The 27,433-nt window shown below is 35.3% G+C and overlaps 1 pseudogene; it reads right to left on the bottom strand.

Annotated features, from left to right (window-relative positions):
• Nucleotides 1–25,706, bottom strand: part of LOC110203525 (oxidoreductase NAD-binding domain-containing protein 1 pseudogene) — a 42,280-nt pseudogene extending 16,574 nt beyond the window's left edge.
• Nucleotides 25,707–27,433: the final 1,727 nt, after the last annotated feature.

Below are 27,433 nucleotides of genomic sequence, written 5' to 3'. Positions count from 1 at the left end.
TTGTTGGTTCATTTTGGATTATTTTATTGTTTTCATAATGTCCAGACAATGTATTTTCTTACTCAAACCAAGCCGAAACAAACAGATCCAGAGGTCACCTGGAATATTCTTTGAACATACCTACTCAGCTTCTCTTGAAAAAATAACAGTACCTAGCAGTATTAGATTTCAAACAACATTATAAAGTAACAATCATCAAAAAGAAAATCTGGAATGGGCTAGGAAATACAGTAGTGGATCAGTGGAAGAGATCTGGTACACAACACAAAGTGCAGTAAATGACCTTAGTAACCTTGTGTTTGATAAATCTGAAGAGCCAAACTTTCGCGACAAGAATTCATCATGTGATAAAAAATGCTGACACAATTGGAAAGCAATTTAGCGAAAAAAAAAAAAAAACAATGAAGAACAAAAAAAATTATACTAACACCTCATATTCTATAACAAATTCAAAATTTTCACATAATTTAGACATAAAGGATGATAGCATAATTAAATTATGGGAGAATAGAAAAATTCACCTATTGGATCTTTAGATAAATTAAAAGATAATGACCAAATAAGAGATGGAAAGGATTATAGAAGCACAATGAATAATTGTGATTATGTGAAATTAACAAGTTTTACACGCACACAAACACACACATACTCAGAAATACTCCAGCCAAAATTAGAAGGGAAGCAGGAAACTGTTAGGCAATTACAGCAAGTTTCTCTGATAAAGCCCTAATTTCTGAAATACATAGGTAAATTGGATAAATTTATTTAAAAAAAGAGAGAGCCGTTCTCTAATTGATAAATGAAAAAATATATTAATAGGCAGGTTTCAGAAGAAAAAAATAAAAATGATCTAAATCCCTATTGATTGGGAAAATATGAAATAATGTACCACCTCAGACCTTTCAGAAATGCTAACTTGATGGAGAAGGAAAATGACAAGTGTTGGAGGAGCTCTGGATAAATCAGTAGATGAAAGAACAGTTAGTAGAGTTCAAAAATGGACCAACCATTTTGGAGAACCATCTGGGACTGTATCTCAAATGGTTAGTCACTTCCTACTCCAGCTCACTTTTACAGATGAGGAAACTGAGACAAATAGGTTACTGACTTGTTGAAAGTCACACACAGGTGTTAAGTCCCTGGGGCCAGGTTTGAATTTAGGAAGAGGAGTCTTCCTGGATCTAGGCACAGCACTCTATTCACAGTGCCACCTGGCTGGCCCCAGTTTCTTTTTATGCCACCTGATTATTATGGAAATATGTGTTTTCTGATTTCACAAATATAATTTATATTATATTGTTTGCCTTCTCAATTGGGTAATGTAGGAGAGAGAGGAGAGGGAGGGGATTTTTAATTTAAAAGTTAAAAATAATATTAAAATTAAACATCTTTAAAAGAAATTCTATGTCAAGTTTCGGAATTCATTGTTTGGTTTTTTCTAGAATTGTAGTTTCATTGTTTAGCTTATGCTCAGTGAGGAAACCATTGCTACCTTAAACAGATAAGCTTCTTTTCTTCAATTTTAAGGTTTAAATACTTGAAAAATTATTTAATAGATAAAATACTCAGTATGGTCCAAGAAAGAAAAAAAAATAATCTATACCCTCCAAGTGTTTACGTTCTAGTAAGGGAATAGTTCCCCGGGGATTTAAAAATACAAGAAACTTGCTCAGGATCATCCATCCCCTAAAGTTCAGATGCAGGACTCACACAAAATTTCCAAGATTCTGAGCCTTCTTCTATAATCACTCAAATGCATCTGCCTCTTAGAACTCAGATAATGTAGAGAAAGACCAAAATGTCTGATGACCTATAGGAACAACTATTCTTATGTAGTATGCAAAATGAAAAGAGACACATAAAGAGAAGTTTATTTAGAAAGGGAGTGAAACCTAACAACTCAGAATATATGCCAATGTATCCTTTAGGTAAAGACAATTGAATTGATGATGGGCAAGGTCAGAGAAAAAGGTGAGTAAGCAGGAAATGCTTTGGACACATGAGGGAGAATATATACTAAGCTACAGATTCAGGATATAAAATTCTGAATTTGTACAATAGCTATTAACAGATCAAAAGCCATAGAAACATTGAGAGACTGAAAAGATGTTCTGCATCATAAAACCCAAGTTCCTAAATTGTATTTTATTTTCAACTTTAAAAATAAACATTTATTTTTTCCTTAATCCCAGTTTCCCTAACTGTTAAGAAAGAAGGAAAGAAAGAAAGAAAGAAAGACAGACAGAAAAGAGAAAGAGGGAAAGAAAGAAAGAAAGAAAGAAAGAAAGAAAGAAAGAAAGAAAGAAAGAAAGAAGACACCTGCACTGCTCACACTTCCTATAATTTGATGAGACATGACTGCCTTCTCTCTTGATTCATCTGGATAGCAGGAATGAAATGAGTAACCATCCTGATTAGCTTTGTTAAAGTTGAAAGATGTTGTTCCTATGGACCTTCAAAATGAGCATTCAATATTTTTTGAGGAGGCATGACAACAATCTGTATTTGGTGGTTTAGTAACCCACCTGCCTGTGAAGTCAGAAGACTAAAACTGAAGTTTAAGCATGTCTTGAAGTTTGAGGATGCCAGGATTTAAGATTATACATGTTGTCCATATCACATCCCTCTACTCTGCTCCAAAGTCTATACCATACTTACTTTTGAAACAAAACCAAAGTTAATAGTGTAACATAGTTGAGTTGGGAGAAACGACACCTGAATATGAATAGCGGTCATGATTCCTATTTAATTTGCCAGAACTTTTTCTTGGCAGTCTTTTGCTAGGGATGCTTTGTGTTTATCAAAATTCTGTTGGAGGTGCCTTCCATCTGTCTTGGCAGGTATGTGGGTAAAATTATGAGACCTCCATTAGCATATGTTTTACTTCTTGGATGTTTGTTTATGAGAAAAATTAATGTGGCATGCAACTTGCAATTAGTTTTTACACTGTTAATGACTGGTTCCTATAAAAAGCCTTTGACTGAAATATAGCAGGTAATGGCAATAATAAGTTATATAGTTGTTCATTTTCAGGGAAGGAAAATAAGACTCTCAAAGGAGAGCTTCCCCAGGAGGCATTTAGCTGTTCTTTCTCTTCTCTATTGCACCCTTCACATCTTTTAAAGCTCAGTCTAAAAACCATTCTCCAACCCTGCCCCCCACACCAGGGATCCTATTTTGAAAACATTAAGTCAATAGTTCCACATCTTTAGTCAGTATTTTGATTTGTACCTAGGATTAGTCAATTCCCTCTACACATGCTTTGAAGCTCCATGATGGCAGAGATAATGTCTTATCCTAAATCTGCATCTCCCTTAGTGCCTAGGGCAGAGCCTTGCAGAGGTCGTGCTTAATTAATATCTGTCATATTTGATTGAATCAATTTACAGTGAATTGACTTCACCATAGGATATTTAAGCATGAGGATCATATAGGAAGTCGGATGGTATACCACTAGTCACTTGTGACATTTTCTATTTATTTGTTTGTTCTTTGGTCTAGACCAGTGATTTCATTGGTTTATAGGACAACTGGTGTGAAATCATAAATTATGCAAATTGACAACCCAGTCAACAATTTATGGTCTCAAAGGGTTTTCTAGGAAACCGAGTTATTGGGGGCAGCTACATGGCCCAGTGGATACAGCACCAACCTTGGATTCAGGAGGACCTGAGTTCAAATCTGGTCTCAGACACATAATAACACCTACTAGCTGTGTGACCCTGGGCAAGTCACCTAACCCTATTGCTTAGCCAAAAAAAGAAAAGAAAAGAAAAGAAAACTGAGTTACTAACCAATTTGCTCATGGCTACAAAGCAAAGATGTGTGTCAGAAGCAGAAGCAGAGCATAGGTTTATTTTATATTAAAGACACACACACACACACACACACACACGTGCACAGAATATTGCAGTATATAGAAAGCTAGCCTCAGAATGAGGAAGCCTTGGATTCAAGACTTGGCCACTCACCTTACTTCTTAGAGATTCAGGCAACTCTTTAAATATAGAAGTTCCATAGAACTTGCTGATCTCTTTTGGAGGGAAAAGTCACATGTATGCACACATGTATTCATTTACGTGTTTGTGTTTGTTTTCTTTGAATGTATGAAGGTGTATGTTTCTGTACATACATGAGCATAAGGAAATATTCATATAAATGTGCCTGTATCTACATATGCACATATATTCTATTCATCTGTCTAAAGAGCTATTGATAAAGATTTAGAGATAGAGTGACAATATATTTGTAGTTACAAATAGATATCATCATTTGCTTCTTGTCATAGAAATCTGTTGCCTGGAATAACTACTAGGTGTAGTAGGTTCATTCAGTAATTTATTTTAAATCAATTTACATCAACACATACAATTTTCCTCTACTAGAAGTATTTGAGTATCTGTAACCTCATGAAATTTATAATCTTATGGGGAAAAATTAGGTAAACTTATTTGTTCTTTCAGTACCTGTGTGTGACTCCATAATTCTTTTTGATGTGCAAACTCCCCACTTGGGATTTCCTTTGGTTCCAAATTGTTCATTGGTTTTCCTATTGTTATGCAGCTCATACTTGCTGGGGGTAGTTTTTAAACTGTTCTGCCCTTGGAATTTTTCAAGCAGTTGATGGATGATTAATTGAAGGCATTAGGCATGATAAGGAAAGAGTGACTTTGTTCCCTTTTCAACTCAAATTTTCTGCTTCTATGGACCTAAGTCTCCATGCACAGTATCATCATCAAATGTTGTCCATACTGTCAGCATCATTGCCAGCAGCAACGTAGATATTGTTGTAATGTTTATTTTTCTTTTGTAATTATTTGAATATTCTGTGATTTCATCACTATATTACCACCAAGAAGAGTATCCTTACTCATCTTATTCTCTAACTTATTGTTCTTAGAGATTCTAATACTGTTATTCATAATAATAGCTCCCAGCTCTATATTATTTGAGATGCACAAAGCATTTTCTACATATCATCTTATTTGAATACTTTAAAAAAATTAGACAGTAGGTACCACCATTTGATAAGTAATCATTATACCAAAAGTTAATGCAAATCATAGGTGACTTTAACAGGTATTTGTCCACAATCCATATGGGTGTTATTCAAAGAGAATGCAGAATCTCAAACCAGTTCCTCACCAATACACACACACACACACACACACACACACACACACACACACACACACACACATAACTCTACTCAAATAGCTTCAGAGAACTGAATGATCACCTAATGATCCACTTTCTGTATCTAATAGGTCAAAAACAATCAAACTTCTCCTTCATTTCCTGATTCTTCTTTGAACAAACTTCTCAATTTTCCAAAGCAGTATTTTCATTATGTCCCAAAGATGTTATGTTCCTTCACGTCTTTATTATGTATCATATCACCTTCCCTTCATCAGAATGCCCCTTTCTCCATTTTTTTCCATTCCTAGACATAGTACAAAGTACAACTGGAGTTCAAACTTCCCTGTGAAATACATTCAAGAGGTAGCAGACAAACATAATCTGCTCCTTTCAGGTTCTCATCATATCTATTACCTGCACTGATGGCTCAGATGAAAATCGTATACTCTCTTGTGGCAGCCATATTAAAGAATAATGTTTTGGGAGAGGCAATATAGTATGATAGATAGAGAGTTGGTCTGAAGCCACGAAGCTAGCATACACGTGTTGAACAATTTTTGGCAACTTCCTTGCTCCCTTAGGGCCCTAGGTAATTCTTGAAGACCAGAAGTTGAAAAGAAGATGCAGACCTACTTTTTGCAGATGAAATTTTCTCTCCCAGGCATTCCCTATGTCAAAAGAAAAATAATAAATCACAGGACACATCTGTATTTTTATCCGATGGTACATAATATACTAGAAGTTCCATTCAAGAAGACTTGTTTCCAATTCTGCTTCTGATACTGCCTAGCTTTGTGATGTAGGGTAAGTTGCATCCTCTTTAATCCGTACATTCATCATTTATGAAATGAGGATGATAATAGTACCTTCTCTAACAGGGTTATTATAAATGTCAAATAAAATAATAATTGGAAAAAGATAGAATCTTATTCATGACCTAATAATTTGGCCTTAGACAATTCAATCAATACACTTAGTTTTCTCCTCTGTAAATTAAGATGATGAGACTACATGATATTTAAGGTTCAGATAATTTGTGCTTCTAAAGCTGAAAATGAGCAAATTGGTGGTAAATTGTGGTGTCCTGAAGTTTCTGCAATCCCCTTTTTATTCTTTTTTTCTTGTGATATTTAAATATCATCTTAACATTTGCAAAAAAAAAAAAAAGAGTTATATCCATTATCTTCTTCAGGCCAAACACTAGCACTTTGTGTTATTATTATCCCCATTTTATTGACAAACAAACTAAGGATTAGAGGGCTAACCTGACTTGTCTGGCATAACACCATGGCAGGAACAGAATGTGAACCCAGAACGACTTTATTGAGTTCATCTCTGTATGCGCTACATTCTCCTGCCCCAACACTTTGATCAACATTTGATTTTAGTCATTTGATCAATCGGCATTTATTGGGCACAGCATCAGGCATTGCGCTACTCTTGGGGGTATAAAGAAAAGCAAACGCCAATTCTTATGCTCAATGAGTTCATAATCTAACCAGGGAGACAAGATGTAAACAACTACTTAAAAACAGGCTAGCATTGCCTTATGCATCACTGGAAAGGTTGACATCTTTCTTTTGTTCTGTCTCTGTGTGGGGGTTTGGGAATAGCTGTTGTTAACTTCCTAAAGCAAGCATGAATTTGTGTCTCCTCCTTTCCTCCTATCCTTAGAATGCATTTCTTAATAAGATTTGGAAAAGTCCAAAGCACGCTGAAATCAGAAGAATGGAATATTTCTGCATATACCTTTGCACATTGTTAGGTATCACACAATTCAATCTCCAAAATGATAGGAATTCAATTTTATTTCAAGAATAAATATGGAAAAGGTAATGTATTGCATCATCTAATTATAGCTAATATGATTTTTATAAAGAAGAGGCAAATTATATTGGGTAGTGACCCCGCTTTTCAAAACCTATTGGCTTCTTTGGAAATAACTCCAGTGCCTTGCCCTTACCAAGAGCCTTAATTATAGGCTTAGCTGTAAGCCTATTAATAGATGCTGATACCCTTTATGAGATTAACTGGTTCCTTCTCTGTTGCTTTCAATTAGGTATGTTCTAAAGTAGATTTTTGTCTTAGTTAATGGTAATGCTGCAATATTCTGATATGTGCTAACTAACTCTGAAATATACAGAGAGGGATGATGTTTATCCAAAAACCATTGAACTGCAAATAAGTGGATGAATACAACTTCAATAAAGAGAAGAAAAAGAAACTTAGATTCAGGAAAGTGATGTTACGTATGCAAAATCTTCTTCCTTCAAGTCCAGTGATCTTTCTGCTACTCCTCAAGCATTGCTTTGTGATGAAGAAGAAGATATTTAGACATGAATTTGAAACTGGTTCCTCTATTCACCAAAGGCATTTTTGAAGTGTAATGGACAGAATTCTGGGCCTTAGAGGCAGGAATAGCTAAGCTCAAACTTTGACTTAGATAATTATATGCTGTGTGATCCTAAGCAAATCACTTAACCCATATAAGCACCAGTTTCTTCATATGTGAAATAAGGATAATGACAACATCTACATCAGTAAGTTCATTGGGATCAAATGAATTTCACTGCACCAGCTGACCCTTTAAAGCTCTAACACTCTATGAGTGTCTACTTGTCAGCACATCAATAAGCTGATGTGACTTTTTTTTCCTAATCAACTAAACCAAGCCAGTATTTTAGCAACATACAGATGTAGCCTGAGGGCACTAAATGTAATAAATTATTAACAAATACACATTCTTGGGCTGACATTTCATTAATGGGGATGGAGTGATAAAGAAAGGACTAAGGGTAAGAAAGTTGTTTCATTAACTTTTATGAGTAAAGTTCCTTTTTTTCTCCCTGTTTATACCCTTCCAGTAGCTGTAATGTATTCCTCATGCTGCCTTCATATGGTGACAAATCTGCACCTCTATCTGACTTAATTGTACATTCCTTTTTTATGATATGGCTGCATTCCCTATGAAAAATGCTGTTCTCTCCTTATGTATCAACCTGAAATTGGCATCTTTCTGCGATGTCTTCGAAGGTCAGGTTGGAAGGAAATGAAATACTGAATCCTAGCTAACTGGGACACTGCAGGCAGGCTAATACTTGCTGTTTGTATGGAGAATGGTGACTCAGCAATTCAGTGGGTCTCTGCCTGTATTTACTTTAGTCACTCTTCATGAAGGACTGAAGTGTTTCAATATGTCCACCTTCCCTTCCACCCCAAAAGCATTCCCTAATGAAGGAAAACAATTTGTTTACTGCTTCTAAACATTCACACCATCCCTCCATTTTCTTCTGCTATAGTTAATGATTTATCTGATATGTTTTGTTCATCACAAAGCAATGCTTGAGGATTAGCAGAAAGGCCACTGGACTTGAAGTAAGAAGATTTTATTTCAATTCAACAAATGTTTGCTCATATTATGTGCAATGTACTGGTTTAGGTACTGATTGGGTCAAGTTAGATGCTGTATGCTTTATAGCTAAGGACTCTTGAGTGACTCATGTCTTTTGCTAAGTCTCAGTTGTCTCATCTTGAAATTAGAGATAGGGATGCCTTCCAACCAAAGCTTCAAAGTTTTGTGAGAAATCAGAAGATCATATATTTTAAGTTGTAAGGGACCTTTGAGTCCATTTGACCCAACTCCCTCATTGTATAAATTAGGAAAAATAAGGCCGACATAGGTGAAGTTACTAACCGAAGATCACACAGTAAGAAATGGATAGCTTAGAGGAACCAACATGGACAAAATGCTGTATATTACTAAACCATTATTATTTCATTAATATAAATTTAGTAACTTTGAAACCTCAACACATTTCATACATTTCATTACCACGAGACTCTGGGACAAGCTTGTTTACTGACAGATAGACCTTAAATAGTGATGATTGGATCAGAGCTTTAAACCTGGAAGGGTGAACTTAACGACCAGCAACTTCAAACACTTCAGAGGAGTACACTTAGTGCCAGCTACATGATTTGACATTTCCAAAAACATTCAAATAGTAAACAGCTGAGCCAGGATGCAAATGCATGTCTTCTGACTTCAAACTCAAGGCTCCTTCCACTGTCGTCCCCAAAACTCCTCCAAGAACTCATTCCATTGACTGGCTCCTCTCACAGTGATGTTTAATATTTTCATCTCCACAACATACTTCAAATGGGCTGAGGTCTTATTTATTGTATGAAAACTTTACATTGGTCTTGTTATATCCTGATCAAGTTTCAGTTGTTCAGCCTGAGAGATGTCTAGACTCCCAGGCCCTATTTCTTCCCTGATAGTCAGGATCAAAAAGTGAGCCATTTCTGACTTGTTATTTTTCTTCTGCTTCCATATCCTATTATGTTCAAGCCCTTTGATTCCACCTTTGCATTGTATCTCACATCTCTCCAATTCTTTGTCCTCATTCTATTATCATTCTATAGCAGGTCCTTATGTCCTCTGAAACAAATTATTACAATGTTCTCTTAGACTACTTATCTTTATTTCTCTCTTCTACCCAATCCCCCTCTCATACTACTAACATCTCTTTCTTATCCATTGATATAATGACATCACATTTTTCCAAAGCTGCAGCTCTTCCCAGTTGCCTATAGAATGAAATGCAGACTCATTAACTGGACTTTCAAGGTTTTTAATCATGACCTTTCCCTAGTTCTTTCCAGATCATTCCACTTTATGTTCCCTGTGCTGCAACAAAATATTCTTAAATCCCATTGTTCCTTTACTATTCCATCAGGAAAGAAGAAGGAGAATATGAAAAGAGAGGAGTGGACAGGAGAGAAAAGAAGAGGAGGGAACAGAGGAGGAGCAGAAAGGAAAGGAGAAAAAACATTGCTGAGTAGTGGATAGAAATTTGCTCTTAGATCCAGGAAATTTGAGCTCAAATTATGTCACTGAAGAATTCTAGATATGCAATCATGGGCAAGTCACTTAACTCAAAGACAACCAAAGAAACTACCTACCAGTATAAGTTTTAAGAAGTTAATTTGCATTTGTGAAAGGAGTTTCCCACTGACATTTGCTTACACAAAAGAAATCACTCATCAATGGAATTGCAGCAAACTAAATTTAGAAATGGCCATTTATCAATAATTGAAATGATCAATGGTGAATGCTAAGGGATCTGAGTCTGGTGCTTTTTGTAAGCTCCTTGATGGCAGATACTTTGGGACTCTTCAGCATATAATAGATACTTACTGATTATATATTAGATTTGATTTAATTTATTTAGGAGTCACTTGGTGTGAGAACAGAGGAGTTGTTTTCTTTTTTTTGGTAAATCTTAGACATTTGCTTATGGTGATATTTGTCAGGTGAGGTATAAATTTCAAACACTGAATTACTAATGTGAAGTCAATGAATGTTGCAGTTAGCACTAATGATAGGGTTGTTAAATTCCTGAAATAAGTCATCTATAATAATCTTAGGCAAAAATTTTACCGTTGTGTACATGGAAAATCTGGACTGTCTCTCTCTTTCCTTCCTTCTTTCTTTCCTTCTCTCTCTTTCTTTCTCTCTCCCTCCCTCCCTCTCTCTTTCCCTCTACTGTGCTATTTTTCTTTCCTGGGTCAGCAGACCTGGAGTCTAGAAGACCCAACATCAATTCTGGCCTCTGAAATTAGCTATATGACTTAGGACAAGTGACTTACCCTCTCTCTGACTCAATTTCCCTATCTGTAAAATGAGGAGGCTCACAGCACCTACTTTGCAGCATTATTTTTAGGATAAATTGAGATCATATTTATAAAGTGCTTCACACACCTTAAAGTGTTATACAAATGCTAGCTATTATTATACCTGTTTCCAGCCCCTAAAGTTGCTGACTCTCCTCCCTCTCTCCCTATTCTACATAATCTCTCATGGTCTTGGATCTGCAATTTTGTACAGAGGATAAGTGAAGTAGAAGGTGAGAACAAATCATGCCCATGAAATGCTCAGAGATGGAATTAAAAGATTAGTGGATGAAAAGTCTGTGGTGGATGTTATATATTTGCGTTGAAGTAAAGAATTTGATGAACTGGCTCATAGTTTCATGTAAAAAATTGGTTCAAATTGCTTGGAAAAATGAACGCTGTCAAAGGAAGAACTGGCAAGTAGCTGAGAAGCTGAAACAAAGAGCTTGTCTGTAACCTGAGGAATGTGGAGCATCTAGGATGGTACAGACCTGCAAAGCACAAAATAAAAGAGGTTCCCAGTTTTTCCAGACTTTCAGTCCCTTGTGGGAGAGTAAGAAAAAGGGAAAGGGAGAAGATAATGTATGTTCATGGATTTCCAGCTATGAAAGCATTGCATAATTTTAAGTTGCCTTTTGTTATTGTTTTTAGAGGCAATCAAAGATTGCCCTGGGTACAGTGCTGGTCCTGGAGTCAAGAAGACCTGAGTGTGAATCCTTCATCATGCACATACTTGTCGGGTGATCCTTTGTTAGTAACTTGACCGTTCTCATTATAAGATGGGAATAACATTCCCTGTGATATGGTGTGTGAGGATTAAGTGATATAATATTTGTAAAGTACTAAGCATAATGCCTGGCAAATAGTGGGACCTATATAAATGAAGCTTCCCTTCACCTTCCCTTCCAATCCTTTTTTTCAGAAACTTGTATTATGTTTCTGAGTCCCTATACTCTAATAAGTGACCCTTCTCAATACCTTGGTATAGTTCATGTCTAAGCCATTACTTAGCTATCTCCTCAATACAAGCCTTGCTCAGCTATAATCCTTCAATCCTAACCCCCTTTGCAGTGCCTCTTTATCTATTGTCATTCCTCATTAGAGTGTAAGCTCTTTGAAGGCAGGGACTGCCTTATTTGCTTATTTTTTTCTCACAAGTTAGAATAGTGCCTACTACACAGTAAGTATTTAATAAATGTTTAGTCTGCCTATATACCTATGTACCTACTCTCTCTGTCTGTATTTTGCTTTCTCTCTATCTCTTTCTCTAAGAAACTAAGATATCATTAAGTCAAAACTATGCTTGAATCAGCACTTGATATTTAACATTTTACAACTCATCCCTTGATTTTCTTTGTTATGCTCCACAGACTCCACAATCTACTTACTGTTGCTCCCATGTGAAACCACTTCTGTCCTCTCCAGGTCTTTGCAGAAGTGTTTCCATTTAAAAAAAAATACTATCCATCTTCACAAATACCCCTTAGAGTAGTCCCTGGTTTCCTTCAGAAACAAACTGTATATCCACCTTCTACAGGAAACTTTCTAATTTTCTGCCTTATACATTTCTTCCCATCCAAGCTTATCTTGAGTCTATTTTGTATGATCATATATATACATATATATATATATACATATATACACATATATGTATATATATGTATGTATACACACATATATACATATGTGTGAATATATGTATATATACACACATGCATACATACCCATACAGACATATACACCTATATATACCTGCATTTATGTAAACAGACACGCACATATGCGCACACACACACATATATACAAACATACATATATAACAAATGTACATACATACCTATACTCACATACATATACATACACATATATGCACACTTTTATTCCTCAATATAAAATGAGATGATTGAGCCCTGTAACTGTTTCATTTGTGTTTTTGTATACCCAATACATAATTCTGACACATAGTGACTACTTGCTAACTGATTAAACAAGAATTCTTTCAACATCACCCCCAACAAAATGTCGTCTAACATTTGTTTGATGACCTTCAAGACAGTTTATCTCCCACTGGAAACCAATCCCACTGTTAGGTAGTTCTAATCATAAAATCAGTTTACATTATGGTGAGAAGAATCACCTGATTATAGATTTAGAGTAGAAGTGATGTAGAAATGAACCAATCCATTTCATTCCCTTTACAGGTCAAAAATCAGGCCTGGGAAAGCTGAGTTACTTGATCAGTTTCATACAGGTTGTACTCAGGTTGTCTGACTCTAAATCTGGTGTTCTTACTATTAATTATGCTAGCTGTCTTAAATACATTTTGGTATTGGAAGGAAGCAGCTCTTTAATGGACAAGGCACTTGAAACAGTTATTATGATTATCAGTATACTTGCCATTTACACCAACTCATACATCCCTAATAATATGGGAGAGTCTTCACTGCAGGGATATATTTCACTTTTGTATCCACTACCAAATAGGATTTTACTTGTCCATGAAAAGCACTTAATATCCGTTGGTTGCTATTGCTGTGAAGGTAGTGGTGTGAGATTAGAGGTTGTCATCTTGGTTATTCTTTTGGTCCATGGCTCTCATTCTTGTGTGTGATTCAATCTTCCTTCCCAACCACTTTACTTTTATCTCATCTTTGTAACATATACTCTGTGAATTAGTGTTACTAATATATTCTATGTAACGATATGATACCAATAAAAACAATTTGCCTCATTTGTGTTTCATCAGAGTTAATAGCAGTTTTTCTATAATGTAGACTTCACTTTAACAACCTTCCAGGTTGGTATATACATCCTTCATTTGAAAACACACACACACACACACACACACACACACACACACACACACACACAGGCAATGAAGTCTAGTCATAACTAACATTAGCAAAGAATCTAGTGCAATCCTAACATTGAATAGATAAGGAAACAGAGGTCCAAATTGATTAAGGGACTAAAAGTCAATTCAACTGGCCTTTACTGAGTGCCTGCTGTGTGCTTTTCCTATCTTTACTCTCTCAGTTGAAAATTCTGTATCATCTTTTACAGAAAAAATTCAGACCATTCACAATTAACTCCCTCCTCTTCTTTCTTCCTCATTTCCTGTCCCCTAGATATTGTCTGGCACTTTTTCCTCTTTACCCCTTTTCACATGATGAAGTGGCCTTACTCCTTGCAGTACCAAGGCTAACCCCTCTACGTATTGAAGTGATACTATTCCAACCCACCTCCTCTAACACATTGTCTCCTATGTGATTTCCACTCTTTCAATTATTTTCAAATTATGCCTAGCTGTTACCTCATTTCTAATGCCTACAAACATGTCTGTATCTCTCATATAATGAAAAAATATACTCACTTGATCATTCCATTTTTGATATTATCTGTCCTCTTCTGTCCTTGGTAATTAAACAACTCAAAAAGCACATGTAATATAGGAACTTCCACTTTCTATCCTCTCACTCTCTTCTTGTGTAAGCAGTTACTCTTTCAACTTGGCTTCTGACTTTATCATTCCACCAGAACTATTCTCTCCAAAATTTCTAATGATCCCATAGTTGTCAAATTTTCTCAGTCTTCACTTTCCTTTATCACTCTGTAGCCTTTGCCACTATTGATCACTCTTGGCTCCATGGTACTCTCTTTTTCCCTAGGTTTCTGAGACTTCACCTTCTCCCAGTTTTCCTCTCATATTCCTTCTCTGCCTCCTTGGATGGATTCCTTTCAAGATCATATATTTTTTCACACAGAAATGTGGAGGGAGAGTCAAAATTGTGAAACAGAGGCAGGAACTCATCTGAATTCTCCCAATATTCCCCTATAAACAACTTTAAATTGATGCATCAAATTGAATTATGTAGCAGCACAGGAATCAAAATGTTGGAGTAATAATCAGCCCAGGATAACTTAGAAACTAGGCAGGAACGTTCTGTGATGCCAGAGTGGGGGCCAGACCAGAATTCACAGGTGGCAGAAGCGCTAGCAATTGGCTTTGAAGGAAACAATGCAGCAGCAACAGTAGTATTCGAGCTCTCAATCCAGAGATGTTAAGGAGGTCTAACAACTGGTCAGAAATAGATTATAAGGTAACTTTTTGCTGGCAATGGGCCAGAACTTGGTTTATTTGGCAATTTTATTGCCCATAAGGAGTTCTGGGTTGAAGTACTAGGCTACAGAAGAAATCAGAAGTCCTTATCACAGTTCAAGGCTATAGAGGAGTACCAACATTTGTGTGCACAGAGGAGTAGGGGACATGGTCACATTACTAGGACTGAGAGCAGCACTAACTTTAATGTAAAGTACAGGGACAAGAAATAGGCTGAGCAAATGAATAACAAAACAAAGAAACAAAAAAAAACCTAATCATAAAATGCTACTATAATGGAGCCAAAATGGCACAACAAAAGCAGAGACTCATCAGAGATCTCCTCCAACCCCCTCCAAATACCTTTAAAATGACTCTAAACAAATTCTAGTGCAGCAGAATCCACAAAAGGTGAAGTTAAACAAACTTCCAGCCCAAGACAACTTGGAAAGTCAGTAGAAAAGATCTGTGGCACCAGGATGAGAGGGGAGCACAGTCCAGCACAGGCTGTGTCAGCACAGACCAGACCTCAGCAAATCCAGAGCAGGTGCTTCCGGGTAACTAAATCCCTGGCAGCAGCAGTGGTTTCCAGACCTCTCAGCCATCAGATACTAAGGACAATTTAGAAGATCAGCAGACAAGGGCTGTAGCACTAGGGTGATGGTGGAGTACAGTGCAGTGCAAGTCATACAAGCACAGCCCTGACCACAGTAAACCAGGAGTAGGCCTTGGAAATGACTGAATCAGCAGAAGCGATCACTTCGTTGGCAGTTGCTGCTTCTCGAAATCTCAGTCACAGAAGGTAAGGGGGTTGAACAACTGGTCATTAGGACATTACAGAGGTCTGTTTGCTAGTACAGAGACAGGACTCTATTTTTTGCCCATACTCAGATTCAGGTCAGAGTCGGGGGTGGTAGTCCAAGGACTAAGAGGAGCACGAGAACACCAGAGCTTACAGCAATAGTGGAGTATGGACTTTCCTCACAGTTCCAGGGCAGAAAGGAATGTTTGTGGTTGCTCAGAGGCCAGAGCACAGGCTAGGAGAGTAGTAAACACCTCTCCTTAGATCATACCACCTTGGAAGTACTGAAAACTTACAGGTCCTTAGAAGTGTCTCTGAAAACAATTGCACAAAAACCCTGAAGCTTGGGATTGTGTGCCTCCACTCTGGAAGCAGAGCTCTACTTTATCAAAGAGCCAAAAGCTGGGAAAACGAGCAACCAACATGAAAACAATAACAACAACAACAACAACAACAAACCTCTGACTAAAGGAAGTTACTATGGTGACAAGGAAGATCAAAACAAAGTCAAAGCTCCTACATCCAAAGACTTCAAGAAAAATGTGAATTGGTTTCATGCCATAAAGAGCTCAAAAAGGATTTTAAAAGTCAAATAAGTGAGATAGAAGAAAACTTGGGAAGAGAAATGAGAATGATTCAAGAGAATCATGAAAAAAAAAAACACAAGTCAACAACTTGATAAAAGAGACAACAAAAAAAGCCTGAAGAAAATAACATCTTTAAAAAGGCCAGGGCAAATAGTAAAATAGGTCCAAAAAGCCAGTGAGGAGAAGAATGCTTTAAAGAGTAGAATTAGCCAAAGGAAAAGGAGGTCAAAAGGCTCATTGAAGAAAATAATTCCTTAAAAATTAAAATGAAACAAATCAAAGCTAAAGACTTTATGAGAAATCAAGAATCAATAACACAAAACCAAAGGGAAAAAATAGAAGAGATTTTGAAATATCTTGCTGTAAAACCAAATAAACTGGAAAATAGATCCAGGAGAGATAATTTAAAAATTATTGGACAACATGAAAGTCAAGATCAAAAAAAAAAATTTCCAGACATCATCTTTCAAGAAATTATGAAGGAAAACTTCCCTGACATTATAGAATGAGAGGGTAAAATAGTAATTGAAAGATTCACCTATCACCTCCTGAAAGAGATCACAAAATGAAAATTCCCAGGAATATTACAGCCAAATTTCAGCATTCCCACTTCAAGGAGAAAATATTGCAAGCAACCAGAGAGAAACAATTCAAGTATTGTGGAAATACAATCAGGATAGCACAAGATTTATCACCTTCTACATAAAAGATATAAGAAAAATCTTTTGCAGTTGATGGGAAAAGGAGGGAGATGAGGATGAATGAGTGAATATTACTCTCATAAGAATTAGCTCAAAGGAGGAATAACATATACACACAATTGTGCTTAGAAATCTATCTTACCATACAGCAAAGTAGGAGAGAAAGGACATAAGAGAATGGGGGTGGGGTGGGGGTGATAGAAGGGAGGGCAGAATGGAAGAGGATGTAGTCAGAAGCAAAACACTTGAGGAAGGATGCGGTGAATAGAGAGTGATAATAGAACAAACAGGGGGGTGGATAGGATGGAATGAAATATAGTTAGCAATAGTAAGTGTGAAAAAATATTTGAAGCAAGTTTCTATGATAAAGTACTCATTTCTCAAACATAAAGAAAACTGAGTCAAATTTATAAAAAATAAGAGCCATTCCCCAATTGATAAATGATCAAAAGATACGAGTAGTTTTCAGATGAAGCAATTAAAGTTATTAATAGCCATATAAAAAAATATTGCAACTTACTGACTCATACTTATTAGATTGCTTAACAGTACAGAAAAGACAAATAACAAATGATGGTGGGGATGTGGAGAAAGGGAATGTTAATGTTCTATTGGTGGAGTTGAATTCATTCAACCATCCTGTAGAACAATTTGGAACTCTGCTCAAATGCCTATAAAACCATGCATGTTCTTTGACCTAACAATACCACTAATAAGTCTGTATACCAAAATAGATTTTAAAAAAGGAAAAAGCACCTATATTCACTATATATATATATATATATATATGTATTTATAGTAGCTCTTTTCTAGGGGCAAACATTTAGAAATTGAAGGGATACTCATCAATTGGGGAATAGCTGAACAAATTGTGGTATGTGATTACGATGGAATGCTATTTTACTATAAGAAATGATGAGCAGGTTGTTCTCAGAAAAAAACCTGCAAAAACTTGCATGGGCTGATGCAAAGTGAAAAGTACTGTGTATAAAATAACCACAATATTTTAAGATCATCAGCTGTGAATGACTTACCTATTCTCAGCAATACAACAATCCAAGACAACTCTGAAGGATTTATAATGAAAAATGTTATCCATCCTCAGTGAAAGAAATGATAGTTTCTGAATGCATATTGAAACAGATTTTTTTTAAAAAAACTTCAATTTTCTTGTTTTTTTGTATATATTTTCTTTCACAACATGACTATTACAGATGTGTTTTGCATGCATACTGTATAATGAATTGCTTGCCTTCTCCATATGGTGCTTGTGGAGGGAGGAAGGGAGAGAACTTGGAACTCAAAGCTCAAAAATGAGTGTTAATTTGTTTTTTTACATGAAACTGGGGAAAAATTTTAAAAAAGTACTAAAGTCTATAATGATGGGGATGACCAAGACACAAACTCAGAAGAACACAACATTAAAACAGAAAAAAAATAAACTCAAAGAACAAAGCAAATTGGGAACAAACTAAAGAGAAATTCATGGAATAGATAAATACATATATGAATGGTAGAAGAAAAAATGGGAAATAAAATGAGTGTATGCAATGAAAACATGCAAAGATAATTATCAGCTTAGTAATAAAGGCAAAAACAGCTGATTTATTGCAATATTTTATGCTGTGTGATGGAAAATAAAAAAATAAATAATTTTTTAAAAATCAAAAATATTCCATCCTTGTATTCAAGGAACTTATGGGGATTATTTGTGCAAAGTCTTATGGGTAGCAAGTAACAAACTTGGATCCCAGTTTCTGAAGACAAACCTGGTGCTCATTTCCAATGCACCTTTAAATTGTGTGAAGTAAATCCCACAGGTGTAGTGTGAGGGAAGGTTGAGGTAAATCTGTTTCCCAATTCAATGTTATTGAAGGTACAGTCTTTCAAAGTTTCTGAAGGCTGCTGAAGTAGGTGAATATAATGTATTATCTTGAATGTAAAGATGGTTGGGGACTTTGTTATGTTTCCATTTGCTTGATTATTGGTCACTGGAAAGAAAATCTGAAGAAATAAACAATAAATCTTATTCTGATTTCTTGCAAATAAATTAACCAAATATACCTGGGGGGTGGGAGGAGACAATAATAAAAACTAAAACAAAAAAATCCAAACTTACTACTTTGGATTTTTTCTCTAGATTTACCTTTGGTATATAGGATCACAAAATCTTGGAAGCAGAAGTAGTCTTAGATATCATCTGATTCTAACTCATCAATTCAGAGATGAAATCACTGAGTCCCAGCATATTAAAGTGATTTAACCAACCTTATCTAGTGAGTTAGTAGAAAAGCCCGAATTTTCATGTAAATCTCTCAATTCTTAATTTATTTTTTTTACATCGCCATGAGCTGTATAATTATTTTCAAGCCCTGATTCCATTTTTTCTTATTAAATTTAAGATATTTTCCCAATGTTGTAAAGATAGTTATTAGAAAAATGGGAGATGGAAATCACAAACTGTTTCTCTGTTAAAAAGATACAAATATAACTGTAGATCTATGAAAACAAAATCAGACTAACAACTTATTTGGACTAAAGGCATATTAAAAATAAAGAATATAAAGGAGACTTTATTGCCAGGTGATGTAGTAAGAATAATTGAAAGATGATTTCATTTAAAAGAGTGATGAAAGAGGGAGATGATGAGATAAGAGTTCATAAAGGAAGTATTCCTTAAGTTTGAGAAAGAGGCTTCAAGTTTATTAAGCATAAAAAAAATTAAAATGTATCTATGAACTACTCTAGAGTTAAGCATAAGATTAGGTATAACATTGAATCAAGTTTCTGCAGCCTGAGATTTTACCTACCAGTTAAAAGTTGGTTTCATGTAAGATCGTCACATGTGGGGTTAAGTCTCCTAATGTACTTAGGAAAAACAAATCACAGGATGTAATTATCTTTATACAGTCCAACACTATTCCATGGAAAATAGAAATAACTGTTTGTGATTGGCAAAAGAATTGTTGAGTGACTAGCCAGCTTTTACACTCTCCTCTTTCACTCTCATCAAGAGGTTTCTTAATTCCTTTTCACTCTCTACCATCAGTATCATCTGCATGTAGTGCCTTTCTTTAGGATTGGGACATAAACTTATCTTTTCCAATTCAGGGGTCACTGTCATGTTTCAGATTGGCTGGCATATTGAGTGCAACACTTTAACAACATGATCTTTCTGGGTTTTAAATGGCTTACCTGGACTTGTATCATCTTTACTAAAATTACTATTAGCAATGCTTCCTAAGGTCCATTTTAGTTCATTCTCAAGGATGTGTGGCTCAAGATTAATAACCACACCACTGTGGTTATCAGTGATGTTAAGGTCTTTCTTTCTTGCAGAGTTTTTTTTTTCATGTATTCTTGCTTCCACTTCTTCATCTTTTCTACTTCTGTTAAATTACTACCTTTTTTTTAAACATGCCCATTTTTACATGAAACATTTCCTTGATATCTCTAATTTTCTTGAAGAGATCTTGTCTTTAGAATCCTTCTTTTATTTTTTTCTCCTTCTTTGAATTGTTCATTTAAGAAATCCTTCTCTCTCGTTGCTATTCTTCAGATTCTACATTCAATTGTAAATATCTTTCCCTTTCTCCTTCACCTTTTGCTTCCCTTGTTTCCCAAGCTATGTGCAAAGCCTCATCAGATAGCTATTTTCCTTTCTTTCTCTTTTTTTCCCTTGGAACAGTTTTATTGCTGCTCCTATACAATGTTGTGGACCTCTGTCTATGATTCTTCAGGCATTCTATCTACCAGATCTAATGTTTAAATCCATTCATGACCTCCATTTCATATTTTCAACTGATATTATTTAATTCATACCTATATTGTCTAATGATTTCCAATACTTTTGAATTTAAGTTTGAATTTTGCAATAACAAGCTCATGATCTTATCCACAGTCAGGTCTGGGTCTTGTTTGAACAAACTGTATAGATTTTCCACACTTTTGGCTTCAAAGCATATAATAAATCTAACTTCAATCGTGACCATCTGGTGAGGTCTATGTAAAGAGTTATCTGTCTGGTTGTTGAAAAAGAATGTTTGTTATGTCTAATGAGTTATCTTCACAAAACTCAATTATCCCCTGCCCTGCTTCATGTTGTATTACAAAAGTAAATTTGTCTGTTATTATATCTTTCAATTTCCTACTTTAGCATTCTAATCCCCTATGATGACTATGGCATCTTTTGGTGGAGTTATATTTAGAAGATGTTGTAGGTCTTCATTTAACTGATTAACTTTGTTGCCTAATCATTAAATTAATTCAACTTTATATGAAACAGCACAAAATTAATTTCATGCTAGCAGCCAAGTGAATGGGTTGCTGAAATCACTCATGTTGGGAATTAATTTTTGTGGATCTATTCATTGTTGATTTTCCTTCATTCCACAGAACTTTTTATTCAGGGTAGGAATTTTCCAGATTATTTTTAACCATACTATATCATTATCTTCAATTGTTCCACATCTGTTAAAATCAAATGAGGTTGATGACTTTGAAAGCTAGATTTCTCCCTGTCTGGATTTTCATCTTTCTAACTACTCCAATTAAACCCACATCTGTAAATGTCAAAATATATTCTACAAAGTGGAATTCTGTGCTATAGGGTAAGGAAATATCATTTTAAATGATGCCCCTCAGCATACTTGCAATTTCCTTCTAGGAGCAATCGGAAAAGGGCCATTCCAAAGCCATATGGTCATAGATTTTATCTTCACTAAGAACATTCCAAATAGAACATTGGCATGCTGTCTTCATGCTGTGGATTTTTTCAAGTTACAGAAGTGTTGTAATCCTGATTTTTTTTGTTGTTGTTGTTTAACATCATCCTAGACATCCAATGTTGCATGAAAAATGAACTGTCAAAAGCCAGGCCATGCTGGAAATGGGTCTATCCTTATTTTCTATTTAGATGAGATCATTAAGTCTTTTAAGTTGTCATCATTCAAATAATTTTTATAGCTTTGTGCCATGTGGCTGCCTCCAGAAAAATTTTAATCCCCATGTGTCCCTTAACATGCAAATTCTTACCATCAAGCTTTCAGATCAGTGGGGAGCTGCAGTTCATGAATTTGGAGGAATGAGGGATAATCGTGGGCTTTGTGCCTCAAGAATCACTATTAGTCCAATGCTATGGAACAGACCATTGCAAACTATTCATCCTGATAACTTCTTAGATTCATTATAATTATTATATATCCTTTAAATTTCCATGTGCTCCATTATCTCTTCCTTGGCTAATCCCCATTTGGAATGAAGTCTCACTTCTACAAATTCATGTTGGTCTTATAGATTAATCTGTTAGATGAGACATTGTATACCCACTCTAGAGCCAGCCCAGATGTGCAAGGAACACTTTACCCTTAATCAAACTTGGTCGGGGTGCCAATTAGGGGGAAAAGAACTCCCAAGAAACATGAGAGACTGCTTGGCCCTCATATTCCCTAATTTATGACTTGGGACCATTGGGGGAAGAAGAGTGATATAGAAAATAAAGGACAAAAAGACTGAATGCAGTAAAGGTTTAACAAAAATTCTAACAACTTAAACATGAACAGGTAAATTAAAAGAAAAAAATAGCAGGTGGAAATATGGCTTTCATATCTGGTAAATCAATTCACACATCTCTGAATAAATCCTGCAAAACAAAGGAAGATCTAACACACAATGAGAAAGAGGAATCTGTAGAATTTGAAGAGGACAAAGAACCACAGCCTGTTATTTCTGAGAGGTTTAAAGGAGAAATATACAAGCAGAATGTATATCCTTAACAGAAAAGATAATGAAGAGTATAGGGGAAATAAAAAACAAAAACAAAAGTTCAATCTGCAATCGCAAATTTTATTAAAAAAACCAAAGAGAGACTAACAGATTATGAATGGAAATACAGGGAAGTGAAGAATAAACTAGAAAAAGAGAAGCAATAATAATACTATTAAAAGAAAATAGGCTCACTATGGAAGCACAACACACAATGCAGGATGCAAAGACTTAAGCCAAGGATCATAGATCTCTGAGAAGAACAAGACAAAAAATAACAGCAACAACAACAATAACAACAAAACTTTGACATCATAATGAAGGTAATGATGGAAGAGAGCTTCCTTGAATTTTTATGCACAGAAAATAAAGTTCTAATTGAAAGACTTTACAGATCACCCCAGAAAACAAACAATTTAACAAATAAAGCTGATAACTCTGAGACACATAGTGGTTAAATTTAACAATTCAATTCAAAAGAGACAAATTCTATAAGCTATCAGGAAAATTGTCTTCAGTTATGAAGGAAAGTACATTTGAATAACTTATCTACTTCTTGTCCATTAGTAGAAAAAAAGAAGTAGATATTGGAATAATGTATTTCAAAGCAAGTTCAGGATGCAGCCCAGGAAAACTATAGTCAAATCTCAGGTTGGCTTTACAGGTAAAAAAATGGATATTCAATAATACAGAAAAGTTTCAAATATTTGAAAAAGAAAACCAAAAATAAAGAGATTATTTGTCTCTCAACACTCAAAACAAGAAAAATTCAGAAGGCATCACTAAATGCAGCAAGTAAGAACAGTAATAGCAATAGAGTGACAAGAGAGAGCTCAGTATTAGACTTCTCTCCAAATTTACACAAGAAGACAGGGGTCAAAGTGCAGAAGCATTAGATATAACATTGAAGAGGCAGACAGAGGTCATTATGGACAGAACTTGATGACATCCAGCCTACAGGTGATTGATTTTTTTGGTTTGATAGTGACTACCTTATGACATAGAAAAATATATGAAAGGAAGGGTAGAACAGATAGATAGAGAGGAGTGTATGATGTACAAGGGCCAAATCAAGAACTAGAAGTGGGTAGGGAATTACTTATGTGTTATAAAAAAGAGAAGAGTCAACCAGGGTATTAGGGAGGAAGAGGGAGGGCAAGTTTTAAAAGAAGGGCACACAAAGACTTTTCTTTAGAGGTTGGAGGGGTTCCACTAAGGAATGCTCCTATTGAAAAGGGGAGATGATTGGTAAGAGATATGAGGATATTATATTGGATGAGGCTTGGGGAATTTTGAACCTGAAAATTCTACTTTTTTCCTGGGAGTGGCGTAGTTGGAATCCCTGGTGACAATTGGCACCTACAGGAGTGGGGCAGCATGGAAATAGAGAAATAATTTGCAGGCAAACATAGAAGGGGAAATAAAAGATCAACAAGGGATGATATAGATCAGTGATGGAATGCATGAGAGATGTTGTGAAGAGGGTCTCTACCATGGATCAGTGTTTCCTTTTACACCTGCAATCTGCAATAATTGGCTTTGTTTGCAAGTAAGGCACAATGGAAAAGGAGAATCTGTGTGGCAAGCCCTATAGTGCAGTGCCAGAAAGTGCCTATAAGGGACAGCTCAAAATGGTTCTCTTAGAAGTCTTGAATGCATGAAGAATATAGAGATAAGAGAGATAAGATAAATATTTCATGAAATAGAGAATCAAATTCTAGAGTAAACAAAGGGAAAAGATGAATAATGAAGAAGTAAGAGAATTATATTTTTAAAGAAATGGGTACAAAAAAATGAAACCTAAAAACTGAGGAACAGGACTAGCTGAAAGGAGGAGAGGAGAGGGAAATATCAAATGAAAAAAGGGCTTTGAGAAAAAAAGGGAAGAGAACTAGTGGGAATGGGAATACCTTTAAAAAAATAAACTGAAGGAACATAATTATCTACACAAGAAGAAAAACTTGAAACGGAAAAGTTTATCCATAGACAACATTAATGCCTATAGGATAAAAAGGAAAGTTGTTGAATGAAGTGGAAAGTATCTTTGTATAAAATTTCTCTAATAATTGTTTGGTATCCAAGATAGAGCAAACATTTATAAACATATATGACTGACAGTCATTATCCAATATATGAATCTTAAATGACATAAACAGTTCTCTGAACTGTAAAGTATTCAAAATTAAGTGAGAAATATTCAAAATCACTATTAAGATAAATGCAAATAAAAACAACTCTGAAATTTCACCTCACTTCCCGTATGTTGGCCAGGAAAAAAATATTAACAATTTTGGAGGAGTTGTGAAAAGGTAAGCATACTTATATATTGTTAGTGAAGATGTGAAATGATGCAAACATGTAAATATTATTATTATGCAAATATTGTGACTAAAATTCCTATATTCTTTGAACCAGAGACTCCATTTTGAGGTTATATCCCAAGGAAGCCATTGCTAAGAAGATAATCCTCATATACTCTGAAGTATTTATAGTAGCATTTTTTTGTGATAACTAAGAAAAGAAAACAAATTAGATATCGATCAATTGGGGAAGTGATAAATAAATTATTGTACATGATTTTACTATGCTGAAAGATGTAATGTGTGTGATGAATATAGAAATGCTTGCTTTATTCCATAAATTAAAAATAAGATTTAATAATAAAAAAAAAGATTGAAAGATTCAATATGAACCTTTGCAGAGTGAAATAAGAATTGCAAAGAAAACAATATGCACAGTAATAACATGATAAATAAAAAATGACACATTAAATATCAAAAGTAAAAGTAACAAAACTATGAAATCAAGTGAGACTCAAAGAGATATGATAAGATGCCCCTAACCTACCACTTCATAGAAGCAGGAAAGCCAGAAACAGGTGGTATAACATTGCGCATGTTTTCAGAATTTTTCAGTGTATTGATCAGTTGTGCCGACATTTTTTTCCGAACCAAAAAACACTATTTGTCAGTTGGGATAGTTCTCTAGAAGAGAGAGGTGGAAAGATATATGGGATACTATGGTAAAGTAAGAATGAGAAAATATCAATGAAAACTTAGATATAATAAAAAAAAAAACCCTTCACATTATTTGACCTCTCATTTCCTACTGGATATTCTCCCTTCCCTTGGCTTCAGAAACAACTCATCTTCCTAATTGTCCTTCTATGTTAATATTTCTTCCCTGTCTTCTTCACTTGCTCTTGTTCCATTCTCAAACATGTCCCAATGATTTATCCCGGTCTTTCATCTTTTCTCACTTTATACCTTCTCCCTGAGCAATCTCATTCATTCTCCTCTCTTCAACTTCCAACTCTGTGCTGAAGACAATGAAAAACATATTTCTAACTATTAGCTTTCTTTTGAACTCCAAGCATGAATGGGCAATTGCATACAGTGCATGTCCTCCAGAATGTTTCATTGGATTCTCAAAAAAGCATTTCTCCTACCCCACCTCTTAAAATATACATGTAGCTGATCCTCAACAGCTCTTCACTATTTCTTTTCATAGCACTTGCCTTCCACCTCCCAGTCAACTACCCCAAGTTCTATATACTTTGCAGGTCAGAATACTTTCCAATTCATAGCTCATGAGCCACTACTAATATAGTCATGTTTAATAGTCAAATAACACATTTATTTCACAAACACATTTAATATATTGAAAATATAACTAAATAACAATGGAATATCCCCACATATACCATGAGTTCATGCTCTAACAAGTGTGCATGTGCATGCTTACACACACACACACACACACACACACACACACATACACACAACACACAGAAAGGAGTGAATCTGCTTAAGAATCCTGTGTGGTTCATGTTTAACATGGGCAAACTATGGAAAGACAAAAAATGTCTTATGAGTTACAAAACTCCGAATGTTTTGGTTCAGAGTTTCCCAAAGTGGATGGTACCACCCCCTGGATGGCACTGGAATGATCTAAATGGGATAGTAGTAGCCTTGGGTGCAATTAGGGGTGTTGAATAAAAATAAGGGGGCAGTTAAATCATAATGAAAGAAGAGAAGAGAAGAAAATTTTGAAAACAATGCATTTGTACATGTCTCATCTGTTGGGTAAGAGAGTTAGAGTCATAGTGATTATATAATTTTCCAAATAAACACAAAAAATTATATCATTGCCAATCAGTGGTTAATCCACTGACAGGTCTTAACAAGCTAGTATTGGCAGGTGAGCTTGTAGCACATTGTTGAGAAGTTCATTATGAATCAGCAGGAATATGTGTGTGTAATGACTTGTTTACAATATGATATTCTATGGTTACATGACATAATATAGTGTCATCAGAATTTTAATGCAGGAAAAACTTACAATAAATTCTTAAATTTAAGATGTCATTTAAATATGTATATGTAATATATATTTATATATTTCAAATGATGCAAATTTTAAAAAAATGTTAAAAAAAGTAGATTTCCAGGGGTGTGCTGAGTAATTCTTTTCAAAGGGGGCAGTAGGCCAAATAAGTTTAAGAAGCTCTGGGTTAGATGATCATATCAACCTCAGCTCAACACTCTCTCCACACTATTTATCCACTTTACCATCAGCTTTTTTTCTCTCTCTGCAAGTGCAAATATTTTCCTTCCCCCTTTCCACCCTTCCAGTTCCCTTTTACGTATTTGTTGTCCTCCCCTAT

The sequence above is a fragment of the Phascolarctos cinereus genome, unplaced genomic scaffold (assembly GCF_003287225.1).
Source record: "Phascolarctos cinereus isolate Bilbo 61053 unplaced genomic scaffold, phaCin_HiC Scaffold_2;HRSCAF=192, whole genome shotgun sequence".
Lineage (NCBI taxonomy): Eukaryota > Metazoa > Chordata > Mammalia > Diprotodontia > Phascolarctidae > Phascolarctos > Phascolarctos cinereus.
The sequence above is the reverse complement of the archived record's forward strand: the minus strand, read 5'-3'. Positions and strand labels throughout refer to the sequence as shown.